Source organism: Podarcis raffonei, chromosome 8, assembly GCF_027172205.1.
Source record: "Podarcis raffonei isolate rPodRaf1 chromosome 8, rPodRaf1.pri, whole genome shotgun sequence".
Lineage (NCBI taxonomy): Eukaryota > Metazoa > Chordata > Lepidosauria > Squamata > Lacertidae > Podarcis > Podarcis raffonei.
In genome coordinates, this window is record NC_070609.1 from 89,640,882 (window position 1) to 89,664,647 (window position 23,766).

At 47.8% G+C, this 23,766-nt stretch overlaps 1 protein-coding gene and 1 pseudogene across 2 annotated transcripts in view; both read left to right on the top strand.

Moving 5' to 3' along the window:
* The first annotated feature begins 1,103 nt into the window (after positions 1-1,103).
* LOC128420072 (NADH dehydrogenase [ubiquinone] iron-sulfur protein 4, mitochondrial-like) lies at positions 1,104-1,744 on the top strand (annotated as a pseudogene).
* A 2,185-nt stretch (positions 1,745-3,929) lies between these two features.
* ADD2 (adducin 2) overlaps positions 3,930-23,766 on the top strand; it is a 69,915-nt gene continuing 50,078 nt past the window's right edge. For both annotated transcript variants that reach the window (XM_053401481.1, XM_053401482.1), the window contains exon 1: positions 3,930-4,180. The gene's annotated coding sequence lies outside the window, so the exon portion shown is untranslated. The remainder of the gene's footprint in view (positions 4,181-23,766) is intronic.

The window sequence follows — 23,766 nt, forward strand, 5'->3', positions numbered from 1 at the left end:
GAGCCTCCTTTGGGTGCAGATGGAGGATCGGCTCTTCAAGACGCAGCACTTACAGAAAGGAACCCAAACCGGGTGTTCTTGTTTGATGAGTTTTCATTTGTTCTGTTTAAAATTAAATTAAATCTGCCACAATTATGACTCATGTTTTGCATGTTTGCAGTCTAATCTTTGGACCAAAAATCATTGTGGGGAGCAAAGAGCTTCACAGGGTGACTGAAAGCTTCCCCTAACTATGGGAGGGTGTTCTCGGGAAGGTTCAGTGCAAGAGAGAAGCCAAAGCAGGGAGTTCTGTTTGTTTTTTGCTCCATGGACCTGATCCTTATTAGGAACAGCCTCATGAGCTATTTGACAGCGAAACACACTACCTCAGAAGGTAGTGGAGGTTTCTGAACCTCATTGGAAGTTTTTAAACAGATGTTGGATGACTGTTGTCTTCAGCTGAGATTCCTGCATTGCAGTAGGTTCAACTAGATGACCCTTTGGGTCCCTTCCAATTGGGTCTACAATTCTATGATTGTAAGGTATGTACGTATGGCAATTTAAAGTGGATTCAATGAACCCCAGCGCATGTGTATGTGTGTTTGCATCATCCTCATCTAAATGGCAGCCCATACTTTCTTCCCCATTTAGTTTACCTTTTCCTGTTCTGCAGATAATGTGATAAGGGAAAATCATATTCCTTGGGCAAGTGGATTGGGTGGCTAGGTTGGGGAGGGGGCTTTATGTGTGTTGGGAAGTTTTGCTGTGCGCCATCTAGCTACATGCCCTTCTCTTCCATTTTCGCATCACCTGAGCACAACCAAACCATTTTGTTTCCATCAGCCCCAAAAGAAAGGATGCACCATGCTTACTCCTGGCATGTGCAGAGAAAGGCACATTTGCTGTAATTTATTTTTACTCTTAAAGCAGCTGTTTTGCACAAAACTGCTCTTCTGCAAAACTGCAGTGGTCAAAAAGAAAAATGGCCTTTGCAGGAAAAGTTGGGAAAGAAAAACAGTCTCCATGTTTTGTGTCCCTGGGCTCTGTATGCTTAGAATCAGGGAATTGTAGAGTTGGAAGAGACCCAAAGGGCCATTAGTCCCACCCCTTATGAGTGTGTGTGAAAAGTATTGCTTATGCCAACATGGCTCTCAATGTCAGCGTCTGCGGCGGCGAGGCACTTGGTGCATGGGGCAGGGAGAGAAGCAGCAGCCGTGGCCTCCACCAGCGGCTTCGGACCCAGGTCACTGAACACTTCCACATGGCGGCTGGCACAGGACCAAGCTCAGGACACGCAACTCATCACAGTTGATGAAAAATTGGACATTTCACCTTTAACAGGTGTACCAGAGGAGCATATCAAAACCAGAAAAGTTCACATTTTTGTTCCAGCCCGTGATGCCATGCAAGCTGGTGTTAACAATACAAAAAAATGGAAGATAGAATTTGACACAAGGGAGCGCTGGGAAAACCCACTGATGGGCTGGGCATCTTCCGCGGATCCTCTGTCCAATGTGTTGATGACCTTTTTACGAAAGAAGCTGCTATAGCCTTTGCTGGGGGGGGGGGGCGGGAATGGCTGGAGCTATGATGTTCAAGAGCAGAGGATTCCAAAACCTAAATCCAAGTCTTATAGTGCAAACTTTTCTTGGAACAAAAGACCAAGGGTGTCCACAAAATAGGTTGGCATTGGCTGTCTCTGCGTCTGACTGCGAATAAAGTCAGCTATGCTGTATTTATAGTCCATGTATAATACATCTCTTAATCTCCTAATAAATTTGACCTTTAAAAAAAAAAAGTACTGTTTATGTTATTCTCTGGGCCACACTGTGGCTTTCTGTGTTGGGGGGGCAGGGGAAGGGTCTGGAGATCAGAGACTCCCCTGCCTCGCCCTGTCATTCTTTGCCCTGGAGAAGGCTCTCTAGGGTGAGCTGTTGGTTCTGAACTTGGCAGGGCTGGTGCGTCATATGAACATCATTTTAAATGCTCTGCGCAAAATCAGTAAATTGAAAAACAGGATTTCAAAAATGAATTTTAAAATTGTCTGTTTTCCCTGTCATGAAACATGCATGAAGTTTTGGCTTTGGTAAAAGTTTGTTATTGCAGTACTCTGTGAACAAAACCATTAAAGAGAAAGGGGGGGAACCAGGTGTGCATGCACAGGTAAACTAATCCTTGCATACCTGTCCATAATGGACGTCTAGTTCATGTAACTTCCAAAGGGCAAAGAAGTACTAACTGAGGATGGGGGCGGGGGGGGGGGACAGACAACAACACATAGCATGAAGGCATCCCATCAAGCACCACACACTAGTGTGGGAACATCAAGGCGGATTTCAATGGAAAGTCCTCAGAAGCAGAGAAATCAGAACTATGTGACACAGTTGTGCATTAGCCCCCTGGAGTGTGCACAGCCTCACACCCATACAGCAACAAGGAACACAACACACAGTGGGATAACAGACTGTCACAATTTGCATGTGGGATTCCATCACATACCAGCAAATTCAGATTGCCCAACTAGCGCAGAGTTTTTTTTGCCATTTTTTCTGCTTCTTCCCCCTGCCCCAAAACTGTTTACAGATCAAAAGCCATGGGAGAAATGTCTTTCTGCATATTACCTGTCCAGTAAGTGCAATAACCAGCAGCTGGTACTTCTAGGAGGCTGGAGAAGAGACTCACCATCATTGCCTTCTCCGACATTTGCCTTTTGCTGCTGTGTCAGCCTCCTCTGGAGAAAGGATATGGGAGCCAGCTGAACCGCATTTAAGCCAGGCTCCTTGGAGAGCGGCAAGACCAGAAACTTCATCGTTGGTTAACTCTTGTTTTGCTCTGTGGTTATGTACTTAAGCCTGGATGATTTGGGGGTTTTGTGGGTGTGGGTGTTTGTAACATTGAATTTATTCTGTGATTGCCAATTTGTTGATTTTTGTGATTTCTGAAATCACTGACCTGCTCTGCATTTTGTTTATTTGTATTTCTAGTGGTCTGCATTGTGATGGTTTGCATGTTTGCTGTAAGCCGCTCTGGGCGCAGCTCATTGTGGAAAAGCGGCATCCATCCGCACAGCAGAAAAACCCCGAATGACTGCTCAATAAAGAGTCAGTGTCGTGTAACCTCCCCGCGAACTCTAAGCATACAATCCAGTTACTTACTTCCACCAAGGATCTCATCGGGCTGGGCGAGATCGTTTCACAAAAACGTGACCCCTGATCGGCAGAGCTGGTCCTGGCTCCTTGCCTCTTCCCTCTCCCGCAGCCCCGCGTCCGAGGCTCCCGCCTCGCGGGCCACCGAGTGGCGCCCTGCTCCTCCCGCGCCAGCGCCAGATGCGCGCTACATTTCAAAGGCAGCATCTTCCCACATGCGCAACGAGGTCTGTTGATCGCCGCCGCAGCGCACCGGCTCAGACCGTTGGGTCCCTCGACCCCGTGCTGCCTACACGGACTGGCAGCGGCGGCTCTCCGGGATCTTGGACGGGCGTTTCTCTCCCCGCCCCACCTGGGGAGCTTCGGGGTGCCAAGCAGGTGCGCTTCCCCTGTCGACTCCTGAGCAGCAGCCTACTCCTACTCCTAAGTAACGCCATTAAAAGCAAGTGCCGCGCAGCCAAATAAAGCCTAAGGGAGGCCAGCCCCACCGCCGGCTTCTTCTCCTCCTTCCAGCCCCTTAAAGGAGAGGGGCGCATCCTTCCGGCCCACCCATCGGGGTCCCCTTCCTTGTGCCAACGGCCCATTGCGTCACCGCTCCTCCCTGCAGCAGAAGACGCGGCAGCGCGGCGGCTCGGTGGCCGAGGGACGCGGCGCCTCTGGCTGTGCGCGCTGCCGTCCGGAGGGGGGCGCTCGGGGCGCGGAGGGGAGCCGCCCTTTTGTCATCATCCGAAGCGGACGGGGCGAGGCGGGCAGGTTGCCTCCGCCGCCCGGTTGCTGGGTCTCGGGTCCCTTTTGGATGCTGCCTCCTCCCCCTGCCCGGCATCTTCCCCACCTCCCCGGGCGGATCTCTTTCTCCGCGGCGCGCAGAGCAGCGAAGGCGCCCAAGGAGACCAGGAGGAGGCGCGAGGCGCGGCGAGGGACAGATCCGGAGATCGCAGGATGGGCTCCTCCGGTGGGCTCCTTTGACTGGGAGGAGGAGGAGAAGGAGGAGAAGGGACCGCGCTGCCGGGGAGGAAAGCGAATAACCGCCCCTGCAAGGAAGATGCGCTAAACGGGTAAGGAGGAGGCAAACCTTTCGGATTTCATCCGCACCTTCGACCAGTCGGCTTTCCACTTTATTGTCTCTGCTTCTGTTGTTTTTTAAAGAAATAGGTAAAACCAATTTGGTATGGGCGTTGAATGTTTTGCACCGGTGAATCTGTGGGTCGAAAGGTGCCCCCACCCCACCCCATCTTGCAGCAAAAAGGAAACCCCCAAGGTGCTGGGGCTGCTGCTGTTTTTCGTGGGCTGCTTGCTCCCTTCGCCAGCGCGCGAGTGAATGCCGAAGAGCCCAGGCGGTGTTTCTTGAGCTGGAAGCGGAATATAGGTGGGGATGGGGGTGGAGGTTGCTCTCTTGCACGGTTTGCATAAACCAGATTGGCCTGTTTTTGCAACAATTTTAAACCGACCGTGGCCAAAAGCCCTGTATGCTACAACACAGCAGCAGCCCATTGGACAGAATTGGCTGCTGGTCATCTTAAAGTGCGTGCGTGCGTGCGTGTGTGTGTGTGTGTGTACACAGGTGTATTCTGGATACATTGATCCCTAAAAATGAAAACCTTCTGATCTGGCTTTACATGCCATGGAGATTCTCTGGCGTTTGATCTCTGGGGATTCCTCTGGTTTCCTAGGCAGCGGGTTCACACATAGATACTTGGCAACAGAGGTGGGTCTTAGCTCTGCACTTTGAAGTGACTGGAAAATGCTGGGAAGTGTCCCTGTGGCGGCTGATTCTCTGGGCCGGATCCAGGGTCCTCTTTGTGTCTGTGAGTTTCTCTTCCTCCACCTTGTGTGCGGTTAGGAAGGAGGACGGGAGGGAGGACTCCTGAGCCACACTTAACCTGGGCTTGGCCTCATCCCTGCTGAATATTCATCTCTTTCTTTTGTTTTCTCGCTGTCAAAGCAAGCTCCTCATCGTGAGGGCTGCTGCAGCCATGGCTCACCCAGTCTCCTCTTCCAGGAGGTCTCATGAGTCACAGCCCCTGCGAAATAATCGGAACATGCTCAGTAGGTCTAAGGAGGAGAGAGTGTGTTGCAGCCCTGAGCTTCACTTTGAAAACAACCCTACTTCCCTTTCCAACTACCAGGCCTGTGGTTGCTCTAGCTGCTGCTGTTTATCAACCAGGGTCATCCGTATTATTATTTATTTATGCATTTATTGCATTTATATCCCAACTTTTTCATCCAAAGTGCTCAAGGTGGCATATATCGTTCTCCCTCCCTCCTCATTTAATCCCCACAACAACCCTGTGAGGCAGGGACTGGCCCCCAAGGTCACCCGGTGAGTAGGGATTTGAACCCTGGCCTCTCAAGTCTTAGTCTGACACTCGAACCACCATTCTTCACTGGCTCTTGTCAGTGCTCAAACTACAGAATTCTGTGATGAGACCCCGTAGTTCCTCTTTCAGAATGCTTTGAGGTGGGGGCATCCTTTCACCCCCTCCCTGTTTTCGCAAGAATCTTTCCAACCCCTTTCAACCTCTGTGGCTTTGGGCCTGGATGATGAGGAGTGTCTGCTTTGTTGACTCAAGCGACGATCTGCTGGTGGGCCATGTTTGAATTACAGGGGAGCAGAGGGGGGTCCGGCTGTCTGTCCTCCTTAGCCACTGTTTTCAGAAGGTTGTGGGAGCAGCATGGTTTCACTCCAGCAGAAATGAGTCACAGATTGGGGCCCACGAATTGCAAGAACCCTATTCTTTCTCATCTTCCTTGTAATTTGAGCATTGATCCTTCTCTTGGTATTTCACAGAGTAACAGAAGCAAAATGGTAGGAAAGGGGAGGCCTCTGCCCCAAAGAGCTTACAAGCTAAGTACTGGGGCTAATGGGAGTCGCAGTCAAAAACATCTGGTGGGCATGATGAGACATCAATAATGTAAAGCTCTCATCCTGGCTTCCTGCCCAAAGAATCCTGGGCGCTAAGAGTGGTTAGGCGACGCTTAGCAAACTATGCTTCCCAGGTTACTTTATGGGGGAAGCCATTTCTCTTAGGGCAGATTCACAACATGCATTTAAAGCACAGGACTTCTAGGACTGGGTGATATGTTGCTATATCATCCAATTTTCGGTTTCTGTGTCTGTGCAGACACAATTTCCGGTGCCGCAGAAACAAGTCCGCGCACCGGGGTGTGCTGGTTTAGTGCAGCATGCGGGGACGTGCTGAGCGAGCGGCTCAGTTCAAGGGCGGTTTGTGGCCAGTTAAATGACCCCCAAGGGGCACTTGTGGCCCGTGGGCCTTAGGTTGCCAACCCCTGTTTTATGCTATGCAAATATAATGATGCAGGAAAAACCGTGAAGCCACCAGTGCCTCTACATAGCTCCATCCTTATTTCAGACATCGCTGAAAACCAGATATGACTTCCCACAAAGTATCCTGGGAACTGTAGTTTGTTAAGAATGCTGGGAATTGTATGTTTATGGGGGGAACTATAGTTCCCAGTGCTATTTGGGGGAAGTCATGTGCTTTAAATCTATATTGGGTATGCTTTAAATCTAGGCTGTGGCTTTGACCAAAGTCTGCTAAATACCTCTTCAAGCATGTCAATGTTTTATCAGGCTAAATTACTGTGGGTGGACCTGATTTCCCTCACAGGGTGAAGGGAGTTAACCCTTTTTCTGATAACTACCATCCCCCTTCTCCAACTCTGTTTGCGGCAGGAGGGAAGCCTCTGTTGGTGTCAATGGGATCGCTCTCCCTCGACTAACAGCGGCATTCGGGAGAAAGTGCTCCTTGCGGGTGTGGGATCAGAGGAAAGTGTTCACTGCCTCTCCCTGCACGCTGCAGACCCAACCCAAACATACAGTGGTACCTCTGGTTGTGAACTTAATTTGTTCCGGAGGTCTGTTCTTAACCTGAAACCATTCTTAACCTGAGGTACCACTTTAGCTAATGGGGCCTCCCGCTGCCGCCACTGTGCCACCACTGCACGATTTCTGTTCTCATCCTGAGGTAAAGTTCTTAACCTGAGGTACTACTTCCGGGTTAACGGAGTCTGTATCCCAAAGTGTTTGTAACCCAAGGTGTTTATAACCCAAGGTACCACTGTAGTGGATTTGGGGCGGGGGCGAGGCACCTACAGATGCTGCTTACAGTTGTAAAAAGAGACCCTGCCCTTGAACCATTAAGCACCATGTTACATTTAGCTGCAAATTCTGACAGCGCAGGCAACTGTGAGTCAAATTCCGCAATGGAATGGGAGCCAATGCCCTTGCATGCACTATCCCTGCGCCTGTCTGTCTCTGTTAGGCATGAGGACTAAAGCGTGTGGGCAGCATCCCAGTGAGAAACGTTGGGTAGCCGGGTCTCCGGGTTTGACCTCAAGTGCCAGGTGTGGGGAAGAGGGGGTAGAACATTGCATCACGCAAGGAAATACCCTCGAACTGATGGAACATAGGAAGCTGCCTTATATGAGTCAGACCATTGGTTCATATTGTCTACACTGACCAGCAGTGGCTGTCCAGGGTTTTGAGCAGGGAATCTCTTCCAGCCCTACGTGGAGATGCCAGCAGGGACTGAACCTGGGACGTTCTGCATGTGCGGAAGATGCTACAGCCCTTTCCCTCAGCACTGTGTTGAATACAACACCTTGTTGTGCTCCTTGCTGCCCGGGGCTCCTTTGGGAGGAAAGATGCGTTAGAAGTGGAAGGAAGGAAGGACCAAAGGACCAAACAGTGGTTAGGGAGGCAGGAACCGCTCAGTTAGATCGCTGAGGTGACAGAAGGGGAGCTTGCCCTGGTTTTCATCCATGAAAGGTCTGTTATCACCAACTTTTCAGTTAATTTATTGTTTATTTCCTTATCTATTTCATAGCATTTATTGTTTAAAGAAAACCCTCAAAGTGGTATACAAAGAGAATAAAACAATAAAATTATCAATAAAAATCACCCTTTGAAACATTCAAAGGATAAGATCAGGAATAAACTAAAAACATACAGCAACATTTACATGTCTGGGTAGACTTTTCTTTAAAAGCTGTTTTTCGCAGGCACTGAAAGGAGTACCGTGAGGACGCCTCTCTGATGTCAGTAAGCAGGGAGTTCCAGAGTGCAAGTGCTACCACAGTAAACGGGCCATGGACTTGTGCAAGCAATCTTCCTGGGAAAACTGTTGACATTGCAACTTCTCGGCCCCGGACACACTGACCAGATGCTTGGAAGCTGTGGCTGGATGGCCGCATGGGAGCCGGTTGAAGTTAAATCCTTTGAAGACAGAGGTCCTCTGGCTGGGTCAGGAAGATATGGGGTTGGGGGGCCAACTCCCATCTCTTGCGGGGGCGCAATTAGTGCCAGCCCCTTCTGACAAGAGCTTGGGTGTAACCTTTGACACCTCCCTTTCCGTGGAGACGCAGGTTGCAGCCAAAGCAAAGGTGGCATTTTTCCATCTCCACCGTATCAAGCAGTTGGTCCCTTACCTTTCCCGCCCTGATCTGGCCACAGCGATCCATGCGACGGTCACCTCCAGGCTTGATTATTGTAACTTGCTCTTCGCAGGGCTGCCCTTGAAGCTGACCCAGAAACTCCAGCGGGTACAGAATGCAGCGGCAAGGCTCCTTACGGGGTTCTTGCCGCGGGATCACATTCATTCAGTGCTTTACCAGCTGCACTGACTCCCGGTGGAGTACAGGGTCAGGTTTAAGGTGCTGGTTTTGACCTTTAAAGCCCTATGCGGCCTAGGACCCATGTACCTACAGGACCGCCTCTCCTGGTATGCCCCGCGGAGGACCTTAAGGTCCACAAATAACAACACTTTGGAGGTCCCAAGCCGCAATGTGGTTAGATTGGTTTCAACTAGGGCCAGGGCCTTTTCAGCACTGGCCCTGACTTGGTGGAACGCTCTGTTACAAGAGACTAGGGCCCTGTGGAACTTGACATCTTTCCGCAGGGCCTGCAAGACAGAGCTGTTCTGCCTGGCCTTTGGTTTGGACTCAGTCCAACCCTTATGTTTCCCTCCCCTTATGGTTTTGATTTATGGGCTACTATTAAAATGAGGCTGCATTTTAAATAGCATTTTAACTGGTATTTTAGTAAACTGATTTTTGTTTGTTTGTTTCCCCCATTATGTTTTATTGTAATTTTATTAGTGGTAGCCACCCTGAGCCCGGCTCTGGCTGGGGAGGGTGGGGTATAAATAAATATTTAGTAGTAGTAGTAGTAGTAGTAGTAGTAGTAGTATTAGTATTAGTATTCATCCCTACTCTCTTAGTCAGAGGTGGTTTTAGAGAAGCGCAACCAGTTCGGTCGCACTGAGTGTGGCTCCTCGGGGGCGCTGCAACTATGATGTGGAATGGAAGGCAAGAGGTGGGACGGTGCCAAATTTTGGTGTTGTACCACTGACTTGGTCTTCTTCTACCTGGTTTAATATTCTCTTGAAATGGGCAAGAGCAGCCTACCCCAACCTGGTGCCCTTCAGATGTTCCTGGACCACAATTCCCATCATCCTGTGCAGTGCTGGGGCTGATGGAAGCATGACAGTGCCGGCTGGAGCTGATGGGAGTTGCGGTCCAAGACATCGGGGTCGGGGCAGGTTAGTTCCATTTTGCATCAGGTGGTTGCTTAGACCATTTCCTCCTTTTGTCTCCTTTCCCTTGTCACTTCTCCCTGAATAAATTGTGTGCCCGTCTGTGGAAGCTCTTCCTAATTGCAGACACATCTCCTTGCTCTTGTAGGCTTTATGTTCCAACGCTCTACGTGGCTTAGAAAAAGCTACATCTCTGTTTCCATGGTTATGTTTGGTGTTAAATTCTGCCTCATCCAAGGATGCAACAGACCGTTTCCAGAATTCTTGGATATTCCCTCTTGCTTCTGCTTTTGAGGCGAGGTTTCTATTTCTGTCAGATGCAGTTGCACAAGTGTTATGGTCAAATAACAATAAGAGAACAAACTAGAGGTAGATGAACCCTCCGAGGCTCTACTCAGAATGGATTGGGATTGAAGGGGCAGGCATTCCGGGGGGAATCCCCGGGGGGATGAGGGACGACCTCAAATCAATGCAATGATTTGGAAAGGTGCCATCGAGCCACCTCTTCCTTTTCCTCCTCCTCGGAGGTTCAGGGTTAGCGATGGCAGCCATGAAAGGCTATTTTTAATTCCTTGTTCCTTCCTTCCCTTCTTCAGTCTAGAGCCACCTGAATACTAGCTCCATGTAAAATTAAACTTGAAATTAGCATTCTTTTCTGGGTGACTATTCCCAGGGAGCACATCTATTTATGTATTCAGCTTTCAAGGCATGCTAAAATTAGGATGTGAACAATTTTCAACACCTTTGCATTACTCCTTAGGCTATAGGCCTAGTCACTACATACGAGGGAGCCAGCCTCATTTAGCTCAATTGGACATTATTATAAATCAGCATTGCTGGTGGCCCTGTTTGCGCTTATCATGCAACCATTCTTTACTGTGACAAGGACAGGCCATAGTAAGTCTCAGGCGTGCACAGTCCCGCTTCCCTTTCCTCTTACTTGGGCTTCTGTTTTAGGTTAAGCATCATTAGGAACCCTAAACGGTGGTTTATTGTAACTGTGGTTTGTCAAAACAAGCCAGCTTCTTAGATTATGGTTGAAAAACAGCTTGTTTTAACAAGGCATATCTCAGGTTAACCCAAAATCTGTCATGTTCAGACAAAATGGCAAACTGTGGTTAATCTAAAACAGAAGCATAAGCTTTCGAGCTCCTCCTTAGACTCTGGCTGACCCAGAGCAAGAGGGGGCAGCAGGGAGCCCTCAAGTCTGAGTCTCACTGCAGCTTGTCCACAGAAAACTAAACTATGGTTTTGCAACTACCTTTGATGGGGGGAGCCTTTTATAGATTTATAATATTTATATCCCACCTGGGCCTCCTGGAAGCTGTCAGCATGCAACAGTGGCCACATCCCGGGAACAGCTTCAATTGGCTAGCTAAACCAGGTGAGGGTAACTGATGGGTCTCAAACCCCGGCTGAGTTAAGGGCTTCCCCTGCATGCAAAGTCAGGCTCTGGCAGATTGAGTGGGTCCAATGGTCAGGAAGGCAGTTTCTGCATGTGCTGTAGAGGGAAGTGAGGGGCAGGTGGGGCTTGTCCACCTGAGAAGGCAGCCAATCTAGGAGAAAGAAGACTTTGATCCTAAATGTGCACCTCCTTGCAGGACATCTTTGGAAGAAGAAAAGGCTAAGGAGTAAACCCTGCACAAAGGGTTTTCTCAAGACAAACGGATGCCCAAATATTTAAATTTTGTGCATTGAATATGTTTTTTAAAATAAATATAAGGCAAAGCATTCTAAATCTAATCTATATAAGTTATGCTTGTTGTGCATTATTGTGCTTTTATGTGATCCTTAGATGAAGTTTAAACCACTTCGCCGCTTGGGCTTGCCGATCGGAAGGTTGGCGGTTCGAAACCTTGGGACGGGGTGAGCTCCCGTTGCTCTGTCCATGCTCCTGCCAACCTAGCAGTTCGAAAGCACGCAGTGCAAGTAGATAAATAGGTACCACTCCAGTGGGAAGGAAAACAGAGTTTCCGTGCGCTGCTCTGGTTCGCCAGAAGTGGCTTAGTCATGCTGGCCACATCACCCGGAAAAACTGTCTGTGGAAGCAGACAAACACTGGCTCCCTCAGCCAGTAAAGCGAGATGAGCGCCGCAACCCCAGAGTTGTTCGTGACTGGACTTAACTGTCAGGGGTACCTTTACCTTTACCTTAGATGAAGTGCAGTATAGAAATGTAATTTATTTATTAATTAATTTTCTCCATTGATTTAGGGTGGCAGAAAATTTCCCAGTTCAATATTTGCCAGAAAACCCACCATCCCTGGATGGCAGCTATTTGCCGCTAAGGCCACTGAGTTCCTCTGGTGCTCTCAGACTCCAGCATCCTTTCCCATCTGCCCCAGCATTGTATGGTCATGCTGGCTGGGGCAGCTGGGAGCCCAAAACACCCAGAGGGCACCAGCTTGCTTGGTGGAGGCTGGGCAACAGTGTCCCTTCTCACCATCTCCAAGGTGGTGATATGGCGTGTGAATGCTCAGGGTGGCTGTTTCCTCTGCCTGCGAGCCGGCACCGCCAGATACTCCATGCAACAGGACCCACGGCAAGCTTCATCACACACACACACACACACACACCCGATTCACCATCTGCATTATGGAGCCATGTATTGTTTTGTGCCTTGCTAGACGTTACTGGAGAGGCAAGAGGTTGCCGCGATCGGTGGAAGTCTGCCCATGGCTGCTGTAGTATCGATTTACATTCTGAGATGAGCTTGATTTATTAAACTGCAGGCAAATGCATCAAAAGTTGAGGTTTCTTTTTACTTGAGTCAAAAATGGTGCTGTCATTAGGGTAAAAACGCCCGAAAGGGTGAGGGGTGGGTGGGTGGGTGGCTGTGTTGGTAACCTGGAAAGTGGGTAGGAAAGAGACTGGCTTTATTTTATCTCTGTGGTTCATCCCAAAAAGAGATACTGGAGCAGTAGGGCCTGTTAAATTGTTCACCTGTCAACTTCCAAAAATGAGGGATGCTAAAAAGTTGTAACATAACTTGGGAATTCAAAAGATATTTTGATTAAATAAATATAATTTGGTTTTGCTTGGTAGGTAGAATGTGTGTAAAATTGCACAGAAATCATTAAAAGTGTGTGCAGTTATATCATACATCATTATTTATTTATTTAAATTTATTTATTTATTTATTTATTTATTTATTTATTTATTTATTTAGCATTACATGACACTTTCAAAAGGTACAATTATAAGTCTTTGGTTTTCCAAAATCGGTTTATGTGCTTCATCAAACATAGACTTTACAAGCTAAATGTTGTCCAGTCACCAAAATAATAGCAGATTTGAATTCCTCACACCTAAAAACATATTTTTAAGATCCCTCACTAAAGAAATTTGCAAAAATTGTTTCACCCTCTAGCATGGCATGCCCTTCTGGAGCAGCCATTCCACCAGACTTTCTCAGTGGGAGAGATGGGAAACAGACGACTCAGCTTCACCGAAAGACCAGCTCCACCAGGCACCTCCTACCCCTGAACTGTGCCAGCCGGTCATTTTAAGAACTGTTCAAAGATTGGCCTCTGAGTTTGATTTCCCCTCTTCCTTCCCTGTCCCTATTCCTTTGTGTGCCTGTTTCTTTTAGATTGCAAGCCTGTGGACAGGGACCGTCTTGCTTTGGTTTCTCCCATTTAAGCCACTCTGGAATTGACTGAAGAGCAGGGTACAAATGCTCTAAATAAATAATACTATAGGCAGCAGTAAGAATAAATCAGTTCAGTTTGCATTTTAATTCCTAAGTCACCCTTCCTGAACCAATAAGCAATCTGTTAATCCTTAAAAATCTGCATTTTTCTTTATTTTTGTGATGTGATTCTTCAGTGCAAAATGCTAATATTATTAGTGAAAGTATCTTACAAAACTACACTGCATTACGATAAAGGGCTTGCAGGAAAATTTGATTGCGTGCAAAAATGCTCCTAGAAACGCAAGCGGGCTTTCATCCTGACTTTTTGCAAAGAAAAATGTGCAAATAGACGCTGAAAGAGGGCAAGTGGAACTTAGGGCTGGGGGAAAATGAGAAACGGAGAAAGAACTGAAATGGACAGATTCACCCATCCGTGGCTGCCAGGCATCCGATATGCTCTAAGACAAGACAGGAAGCTCCACTAATAGCAGAATGTGTAGAGAGGAAATGTGGGCCGCCTTCCGTACATGATGGAGGGGACATCAGTCTTTGTTTCAGTTAATCTGGTAGCTGTCGTGGATGCGAAAACTCTATTCGGGAATTTGCTCCGAGCCAAATCCACCGAGAAGCCTTTCTCTCTCTACTCCCGCATGATGTTTCATTGTGAAGGCACTCCTAGCACCATATCCCAGAATGCTTCCCAGCCCCAGGCAGAAGTGTCAATTATTCCTCTCGCGTTGGCTTCTGCTGCACAAAATCAGCAGCAGAGCTTTCGCTCAGAGTTGCAAGGTGCACAGAGGTTTGTGTTGGGCCGGCTTTGCTCGGCCTCTTGGAGCTGAGCCCTGCCAGGCTGACCCGGCCATCCATGCTGACCTTGACACACTGGCTATGGCAGAGTCCTGTCGTCTCACTGCTTTCCCCTGGGCGAATCTGCTCAGAGCTCAGAGCAAACAGCAATTTGGATTTCCTCCGGATTAGCCTTAGCTTTTGCTCCGATTTATTACTAAAGAGTGGTTTTCCCTTGGAAAGGAGCAGGACAAAGGGAAAAGGGCTCAGACCAGTGCTTTCCAGGCACGGTAGAAGCAGAAGTGTGGACGAGCCCTCAGAGATTGAAGGAACCAGGAAGCATTGCCTGAAGGATCCTGCTCAGGTTGTCTTGCCCGACGCCAGAGGTATGTGGCTCTGTGGGATGAGGCTGGTGGCCTCTTTGCTTGGTCCTTGCCTATCCTGGCCAGTTAAAACAGCAAGATTGGGACTGAGTGAGTGGACCTCTGAGGCGGTTAATCCCTCTCTGAGGGAAGGAGTTGTTCCTGACAGCCTGAAGAAGCCACTAGGAAAGTCGCACCTTTAACAAGTCAAACTTGGTCTATCAGTGTTGGTGTTGTTGTTTAGTCGTTTAGTCGTGTCCGACTCTTCGTGACCCCCTGGACCAGAGCACCCCAGGCACGTCTGTCTTCCACTGCCTCCCACAGTTTAGTCAAACTCATGCTGGTAGCTTCGAGAACACTATCCAACCATCTCGTCCTCTGTCGTCCCCTTCTCCTTGTGCCCTCCATCTTTCCCAACATCAGGGTCTTTTCCAGGGAGTCTTCTCTTCTCATGAGGTGGCCAAAGTATTGGAGCCTCAGCTTCGCGATCTGTCCTTCCAGTGAGCACTCAGGGCTGATTTCCTTAAGAATGGAGAGGTTTGATCTTCTTGCAGTCCATGGGACTCTCAAGAGTCTCCTCCAGCACCATAATTCAAAAGCATCAATTCTTCGGCAATCAGCCTTCTTGATGGTCCAGCTCTCACTTCCATACATCACTACTGGGAAAACCATAGCTTTTACTATATGGACCTTTGTTGGCAAGGTGATGTCTCTGCTTTTTAAGATGCTGTCTAGGTTTGCCATCGCCTTTCTCCCAAGGAGCAGGCGTCTTTTAATTTCGTGAATGCTGTCACCATCTGCAGTGATCATGGAGCCCAAGAAAGTAAAATCTCTCACTGCCTCCATTTCTTCCCCTTCTATTTGCCAGGAGGTGATGGGACCAGTGGCCATGATCTTCGTTTTTTTGATGTTGAGCTTCAGACCATATTTTGCACTCTCCTCTTTCACCCTCAATAAAAGGTTCTTTAATTCCTCCTCTCTTTCTGCCATCAAGGTTGTGTCATCTGCATATCTGAGGTTGTTGATATTTCTTCCGGCGATCTTGATTCCAGCTAGGGATTCATCCAGCCCAGCCTTTCGCATGATGAATTCTGCATATAAGTTAAATAAGCAGGGAGGCAATATACAGCCTTGTCTATCAGTACCCTTGTGCTAATTTTCCAATTTTGGACAAGGCATTGTTGTGGGCTGTGGCCTTCCAATGCCAGACGGTCTTGGGTGATGCTGATGGTTTAGATCTGTCTTAGTCTGATTTCAGGTAAGGCTTTGGGATGGAAAAGGCATCCTGGTGGGTGACTTATGATGGGAAATGGGCCATGGAAATGCTGCTCTCTCAGCGCTCCTGAAGCTCTTGGTGGCTTTTCGTACGACTGACTGTGGATTGTCTATCAGAGTTTGGCTTAAGGGATAGTGTTTTGAGAAAATGCAGATTAAAAGAGGAAAGGCAGTGATTTGGAGGAGACTATCATGTGGAAAATGGAGAATGAATGGAAGTGCAGGAAGCTCACTATCCATGTTGAACGACACCATAGATGAGTTGGCTAAGTTTGTTGTCTCAAATCACTGTCATTTGGAATTTATTATTCCTGTTGTGGTTCTTAATGGTGTCAGCCGCTTCACTGAAGAGCTGGATATCCTATGTAGTCTGATAGGGAACCTGTTCTCTTATGCCAGCAAAATGGCTCTGTCTACTCAGAGAAGTGGAAGGGAACACACCCGAAACCAACCCAACAAAGACTGAGCATGCTCAGCTACCATGCAATGCTAGCTGTCTGTCTGTGTGTGGGCATCCTGGAAGAAGGCACGGCTGGCTAAGTGACTGGAATGTTTCTGACTACATCTCCCATCAGCCCCAGCTTCAAACAGCCTTGCAGGCGGAGGCTGGTGGGAGTTGCTGTCTAAACTGCCTGGAGGGCACCAGGCTGGGGGAGGGGGACTTATATTCCATAATAAATTAGCTGCTCTTTAAGACTCTTTGTTGTTCTTAACTGAATCACATGCATTTGGAACTTCTGACATTTTGTGTAGATAAAAGCAAAGATCACATTATTTTTTTAAAAATGGGTTCAAGTGATTTTCTGTGAATTGGGCATGAACTATTTCCCCCCCCCCCAACACAAACACCCACACATGAGCAGAAAGCACAATGGTTTTCTGCAAGGTGACTTGGTTGTCTGCACTCAGGGGCAGTTTGAAATGATGGATCAACAATCAATGCTGTATATATATCGCAAGCCATGTTCTCCCAAAACAGCCTCGTCTCCTGGCCCTTAAAATGTCATGTCTGTCTTCACCCTAAAACAGCAAATCCTTTCCTAGAAAAAAGGACCATCTCTTTCCTTTCTGGCACCAAATGGATTTCTCACCTCAAAGACAACCTCCATATTCCTCATTTCATTTTTAATTTTTTTATCAATCGGGAGAGAACAAGAGAAAAGAGGCCTCCTGTTTTGCAAGATGAGAAGCCTTGTTCCTTCCCAAGGAACCAACATTAGCAGTTAAGTGGATTAATATGGCTCTTTTGGCTGGTTTATGCCACGTTAGACCCAGGGATGGAGATAATTCATTCTGTTTCAGGCCAGCTCCTGGCAATTCTTTGATGGGGCAATATTTTTGTGTGGAAAATCACAGCAGGGAGGGTTTTACAGTGACCAGGCCGTGACTCCTCCACTTCCCTATCGATCCCCGCTGGCTTCCTCTCTCTCCCATCTGTTTGATTAGGTCACAAAATACATATCGATTTTTCTTCCTCTTTTATGTAACTGACATTTGAGAGATGATTCACAGCTCCATCAGAAAACTGTTGCATCCGAGGGCCAGAGACAAGGTGTGGCCAAGATGTTTGGACGCCAGAAATGGGATCCTCCCCTCCAGCTGACTGGCTGTTGCAGGAAGGGCACCACTGGGCCATGCTGTGATTCATTGATTGATTGATTGATTGGTTGGTTGCATTTATGGTATATCCCACCTTTTTCTCCAAGGAGCTTAAGGAGGTTTATACATGGTTCTCCCTCCTCTCATTTAATCCTCACAACCACCCTGTGAAGTAGGTTAGGCCAAAAGGCACTGTGCTGCATCATGGCTCCCTGAGAATTTGAATCTTGGTCTCCCAAGTCCAACACTCTCACCAGTAAATTTATTATTATAAATTCTTAAATGCACCTTTCCCTTACTGCCAACTTGTCAGGTCAGGCTGCTTATCTGACTGCCCTCAAGATAACAAGGCAGTCTTCTTCACCTTGTACACTCCAGATGCATTTTTGTATATTATTTCCACCAATGTATGCATTTATGGACACTTTCCCCCTAGTGCAGGGGTGCCCAAACTTTTTCAAAGAGGGCCAGATTTGATGAAGTGAACATGCATGAGGGCCGACCTTTTTTTTACTCCAAAGTTGTTGAGCTTTTTCTAGGAGTTGAGTTTTTAGGATTTGACACCAATACATAAACTGCCACGGGGGCCAGATAAAACCATAAAACCAGCCAGGTGGCCAGATTAGGCCCCCAAAACGGACTTTGGACATGTCTGCCCTGGTATGTGGACTTTTGCGCACATTATTTGGTTGGAGAACTGTAACACAAGATTCAGAGGAAGGCTGTGTTTTGGTTTGCGTACTGCTCTGGGAAGTGTGGAAAGAGTAGTTTTGCCTTTTAAGTGTGAAGGTAATTAAATCTGAAGTTATGAACTGTGAAGTTTATTTAATTAGCCATGATTCCTACATCACAGGGGTTCAACTAGATGACCCTTGGGGTCCCTTCCAGATCTACAATTCTATGATTCTATGACTACAACTCCCAGCCAGAGCCAACACAGTAGTATGAATCCTGGGAGTGATGGGAATTTTAATCCAAAGCATCTGGAAGGCTTATTATAGGGAACTCCCTTCGCCTTCAGCATCTTGAAAGTCCCCCCCCCCAAGATATTCAAAGGTTTGGGAGGAAGTTTAGTGTCCTGCTGCCTCTTCTTTTAACGGCATTTCGCCTCTCTGATTACATTAAAAGCTGCATCTTTCAGATCAATGGGATAATTCCATTTGGCCCCATCCATCACCGTGTGCTTAATAGAACCCAGCCCAGTTCATTTGCTCAGAATTATAGGCATATTCATGCTTAACCTTTCGCCCCGCTCTTTGCAGGCACAGTTCTGCACTTTAAAGCTTCATGTTTGAGCACCCTTTTTTTTATCTAGAGCTGTCTCCCCAAAAACTTGCTCTTTAAAGCTCAATCAGAGCAAACAGCTATTTTGGTGTTCCGCATATTGCCTTTTGCCCTGATTCAGCTTTCAAGAGCAGGCATTTAGTGTAGCAGCTTGACCCTAGACATGCTTACTTGGAAGTGAATCTTACAGTGGGACTTACTCTGAAGTAAGAAAGCATAGGGTGCGTCTTTCAGTGCTTGAACGAGTAGCTAAGACTTCATCAGCTCAGCAATGGAGAACCTGGAAAAAGCTGCATTTGTCTTTGTGGTATAAGAACTAATAAACTTTGTACACATAAATAGTGTGTTGGGGGTGTGTGTGAAGGATCCAGAACACGGTTACATCATCCAGGGGGACTTTATTCAGCTTCAAACTCCTGATAAAGGGATGGGAGCAAACCAGACAGGTGTGCTTGTTTGTTTCCTTCAGGTCTAAAGTCACAGCACACAGCAATTGCTAAGCATCCTGTGCTGGTCCAAAGAGCAAAAACTGTTCTCCAAGACACCCCTGGTTCAAATGTCTCCTCGCCAATCAACTCTCCCTGGCTTGACTGTATGCAAGGAGATATCTAATGGCTTCAGAGTGCCATCTGCTCTGAGGGAAGGATGAGCTATTTGACCTTCCTTACAGGAATGGCACTAGGATTGTTGAAATTATTCATGTGAAATGGTCCGAGGAGACTAAATGCCAAGAGTGGTGTAGTGCTTAGCCTGTTGGGCAAAGACTGGAGAATCCGAGGTTCAAATTCCGTTCATTGGGGTGGATGCACCAATCACTATCACTCATCCTAACATACCTTACAAGGTTGTTGTGAGGATTAAATGGGAGGTGGTAGGACCATGCATGTGTGTGTGTGTGCCCACCCACCCCATCCTTGGAGGAAGAGTAGAATATGAATGCATAATATTATTATTAAGCAGCTTCCACCTGTTTTCCCCTCCATGCTGTGCTGCCACCCAGTCTGAGTCAGCAGTGGCTAGCTGGGGATCAAGCACGCAGCTGGCATGACTCAGCTAAGATGCCGTAGATGCAAATGCCACATTGACGAAGCAGCACAGCCAACCGTTTAACCTTCTCCTGAGATGTTCTCATGCTTTTAAATGTAGCTCTGGCATTTCAGTGCCTTGGCATTTTCCCAATGGACGGTTCCATCAGTCATGGCTGGCATATTGCTCAGCTCAGGACAAAAGCCTCCCACCCAGTGGAAAAGGAGATTGACAAGCTGGAAGGTGTGCAGATCTAGGCGACCAAGAGGATCAAAGGTCTGAGAACCAAGCCTTAGGAACAGTTGAGGGATGTTTAGCCTAGAGAAGAGAAGACTGAGAGGTGGAAAAGAACTTTCTGGCAGCAAGAGCCATTTGACAATGGAACATACTGTCTCAGAAGGTAGTGGACTGTCCTTCATTGAAGGTTTTTAAACAAGAGTTTGCAGTCCCTGCTCCTGCCAACCTAGCAGTTTGAAAGCATGTCAAAGTGCAAGTAGATAAATAGGTACCACTCTGGCAGGAAGATAAAAGGCGTTTCCATGCACTGCTCTGGTTCGCCAGAAGCGGCTTAGTCATGCTGGCCACATGACCCGGAAGCTGTACGCCGGCTCCCTCAGCCAGTAAAGCGAGATGAGCGCCGCAACCCCAGAGTCGTCTGCAACTGGACCTAATGGTCAAGGGTCCCTTTACCTTTTTTGCAGTGGTGGACCTTGAGGTCTCAAATTTCAGTGGTGCCATAAATTTGGCACACACCCCTCCCTGCCTCTCACCTTCCTTTCTACATTATAGTTGCAGTGCCCCTGAGGTTCTGCACCCAGTGCGACCAAACTGGTCACACTCCTCTAAATCTGCCTCGGAGTTTGGATGGCCTCTACCATGGGTTCCTTAACTCTACAATTTTATTATTCTATTTGCAGAGCCTGGCTACTTCTTCTTCTGATGTGCTCCTAAGGCTTTTCCCCAGCATCTTTGCATAACCACCCCCTCCCCCCCCCCAATCAACCTCCCTCAGACACAGGAGCTATCACTTATTCATAGCAGGGAGCGCCTTCTCTGAGCCACAGCACCCTTAAGCACCACTTTAAAAGGGAGCCTTGTGCTCAGCTAGGGTTGCCATATGTCTGGTAAGGGCTCACAGCATTAACATTCCAGCACACCCCAAAATCATGGCTTTGGATGCAGCACAGAGCAAGAAAAGCCTCTGTCTCTCTTCCCAGCTCACAATCCCAGACTCTGGCGAAAGGCTGTTCTTCTTCTACATTGCTATTCTTCTTTCCACCTCTAGGGCAATTCAGCCAGGGTCCCACCCACTTGTCTCTATGGCAACACACCTGTCCTTTGCCAGCTCTCTGTGGGTGCAAATGTGGGTGCTTACAGGCCCAGCTAGCCGTAGTTTGTAGTCGAGGGAAACCAATCACAACAGATACTAAAGCACAGGCCTGTTTGAGGCCCATGGGCATCATCCAAACCAACCCCCAATCCTATCACAATATTTTCATTAGCTTCCAGACAGACAGTGGTGTGGGCTGTCTTCTTCAGGGGAAGAAGACATAAAGCAGACCCCTCTGCCCAGGGAGATGCGTTGGTTAAATCGGGACAATTAAATCCCCATAAATGGAGGCAGCACCAATGAAACTTTGGGCACCTCTGAGGGTAGTAGTGACAGAAAAAGGGTTGGTCACATCTCTGACCCACATCCCACTTTCTCGCCTTCAAATCACCTCGCTTAGCTTATCCATTCTGCCAGGTCTTTTTATTTAAAAAAAAATGTTTTATTCAGTTTTATACATATGGATATGTATAGATACGTGTCAAGAAATATATACCAAGATGAATATATACCAGGCTTTCGTGTTGGGCAACTTACACCTACCGGGAGTGAAGCTTAAATGCCTTCCACATTAAATGCCCGATTCTTCTACATCTGTGTCTTCTTCAGTTGCTCATCTGCTATGTTGAATTTGGTTTCTTGCAAAATGCCGCTGATCCAGTAGGAGAGATCTCTTTAGAGTCAGGCTGATGGTAGCACTTCCTGCGCTTGGCTGGACCTGCTGAGCTGAAGCTGTCAGCCTCCTACTGGTACCAGGACCAGAGTTGGCATTTGCCACTGGGCAACTCTCTGGCTAGCATACAATCTGTAAGTCAAGCCAAATGGGCAATGGCTATGGGGGGGCCTGACCAGCCTGACAACAGCCAGCCCGTAGCTAAAGGCCAAGTTCCCATATTTATCCAGTTCTGAATGTTCAGTTTTATCATGTTGCAGGTGCCCTGGGGGCTGAGGGAATACAGTGGTACCTCGCAAGACGAATGCCTCGCAAGACGAAAAACTCGCAAGACGAAAGAGTTTTTCGTTTTTTGAGTTGCTTCGCAAGACGATTTTTCCTATGGGCTTGCTTCGCAAAACGAAAACGTCTTGCGAGTTTGTTTCCTTTTTTCTTAAAGCCGCTTGAAGAGGTGCAGTTGCGACAGACCGTGCTTCGCAAGACGAAAAACCGCGCAAGATGAAAAGACTCGCGGAACGAATTAATTTCATCTTGTGAGTCACCACTGTACTGGGTTATCAAAATGTAATTTTCCTATCCAGTTTCTCTCTCTCTCTCTCTCTGTGATACTGGGTCAAACCACTGGGTTAAACTCCTAGCCCAGTGCTGACTTTGCTGCAAATCTTCAGGGACCTCAGGCGTGGCTCATTCCTACTGCTGCTAACTGTGCTCATTTAACAGCAGATGACCAAGACTAAAGATGGGACCTGCTTCCCATAGACCAGGTCTTCAGCTACCACATTCTTCCTCCCCCATCTCCATTGATGAATCTGATCTCTTATCAGCTATTTTCACTTTGCTTTGCCAATTTTATTGAGGCAACGATGTGAGTGTGGGGCTTTTGCTACTCGTCCTCAGAGGAACCAGGTCAGCATCCAATAAAGTGGTACCCCCTGGAACTGAGAAATTGGTTGCCATAGTAACCCCTAAGAGTCTAGCAGGCCTGAGAGTGCTACGGTGCAGAAGGCAAGTCCACAGAGATGGGCAGCTGGCGAAGAGAGAGTGAGAGTCCGTTAGGAGAGTTGAAGAGTAGGTTAAGTCATGGCAAGCCTGAGAAATAAGCTCTTGCCTGCATCCCCCTGATTGCAGGCATCTCTCAGGGCCAGTGGGTTAATTGTGCAGCCACAGGGCCAGGACTGGTTGTGTGGGTCCTCCCCAAAGAATTGGGCCTGCTCCTACAACCTGCAAAGGGCACTGAAATCCCAAGTGTAAGCCTGAGGATCTGCATAGGCCATCAGACAAACTCCCTTCCTTTCTGTGGGGTCTGCCTCCCTCCCACCCCTCCCTTTAGTGCTACTCTTCCACTTTAAACATTTAAGGTTGTGGCAAGGATGCCAGCGAGATAATGTACCTACGCTGATGCACTGTAAATGCAATGCCAAAGCAGAGGAGCAGATGGGGCGCCATTGGGGTGGGTGTCAGGCGCACCGTAGAGCCACGAAGCAATAGTGCGGGGAGTACTATTCGAACTGGCATGCTCACAGTTTCCTCCAGCCAACACTGGATCTCTTCCGTTTTTCTTTCCGGCTGAGGTCTCTCCACCAGCAGCAGTTTTCCGTGGGTGCATGCAGTTGTGCACTAATCACACAAGAATTCAATTTAAATGTCTTTTTGCTGTTCTTGATCATAACTATGTAAAGCCATGTTTAAAATTCTGGCAGTCCCATCAGGAAGAAAGCTACAAAGAAAATGCCTAGGTGCTGCATTGCAACCAAGTCGAGGCAAATTGGAGCCCCGAGGTCTGGGGCAAAATTTGGAGGAGGGGGGTATTCAGAATCATCCCTCTGGGTCGGCTCACAGGGGCCGAACTGCTACAGAACTGCTACAAAGGGCATAATCCCTGATCTGAATTAAGGAGACCCCAGTTTCACTTGCTGTCCTGAACAGTCAATCTCAATCTTTTAAAAAGTACATAAATCAAAGGCTTTGACTTTTCATCAGCTCTTAAGCCAAATTTCCCATTGAGACCAATTAAAAGTGCAGGGCTCTATTCTCAGTGGGTGCAAGATATTACCATATAATTAAAGTCAGCTGAGGTACTGAGGCTTGCACTAGACAAAGGTCAGTTTCTGGAAGGATG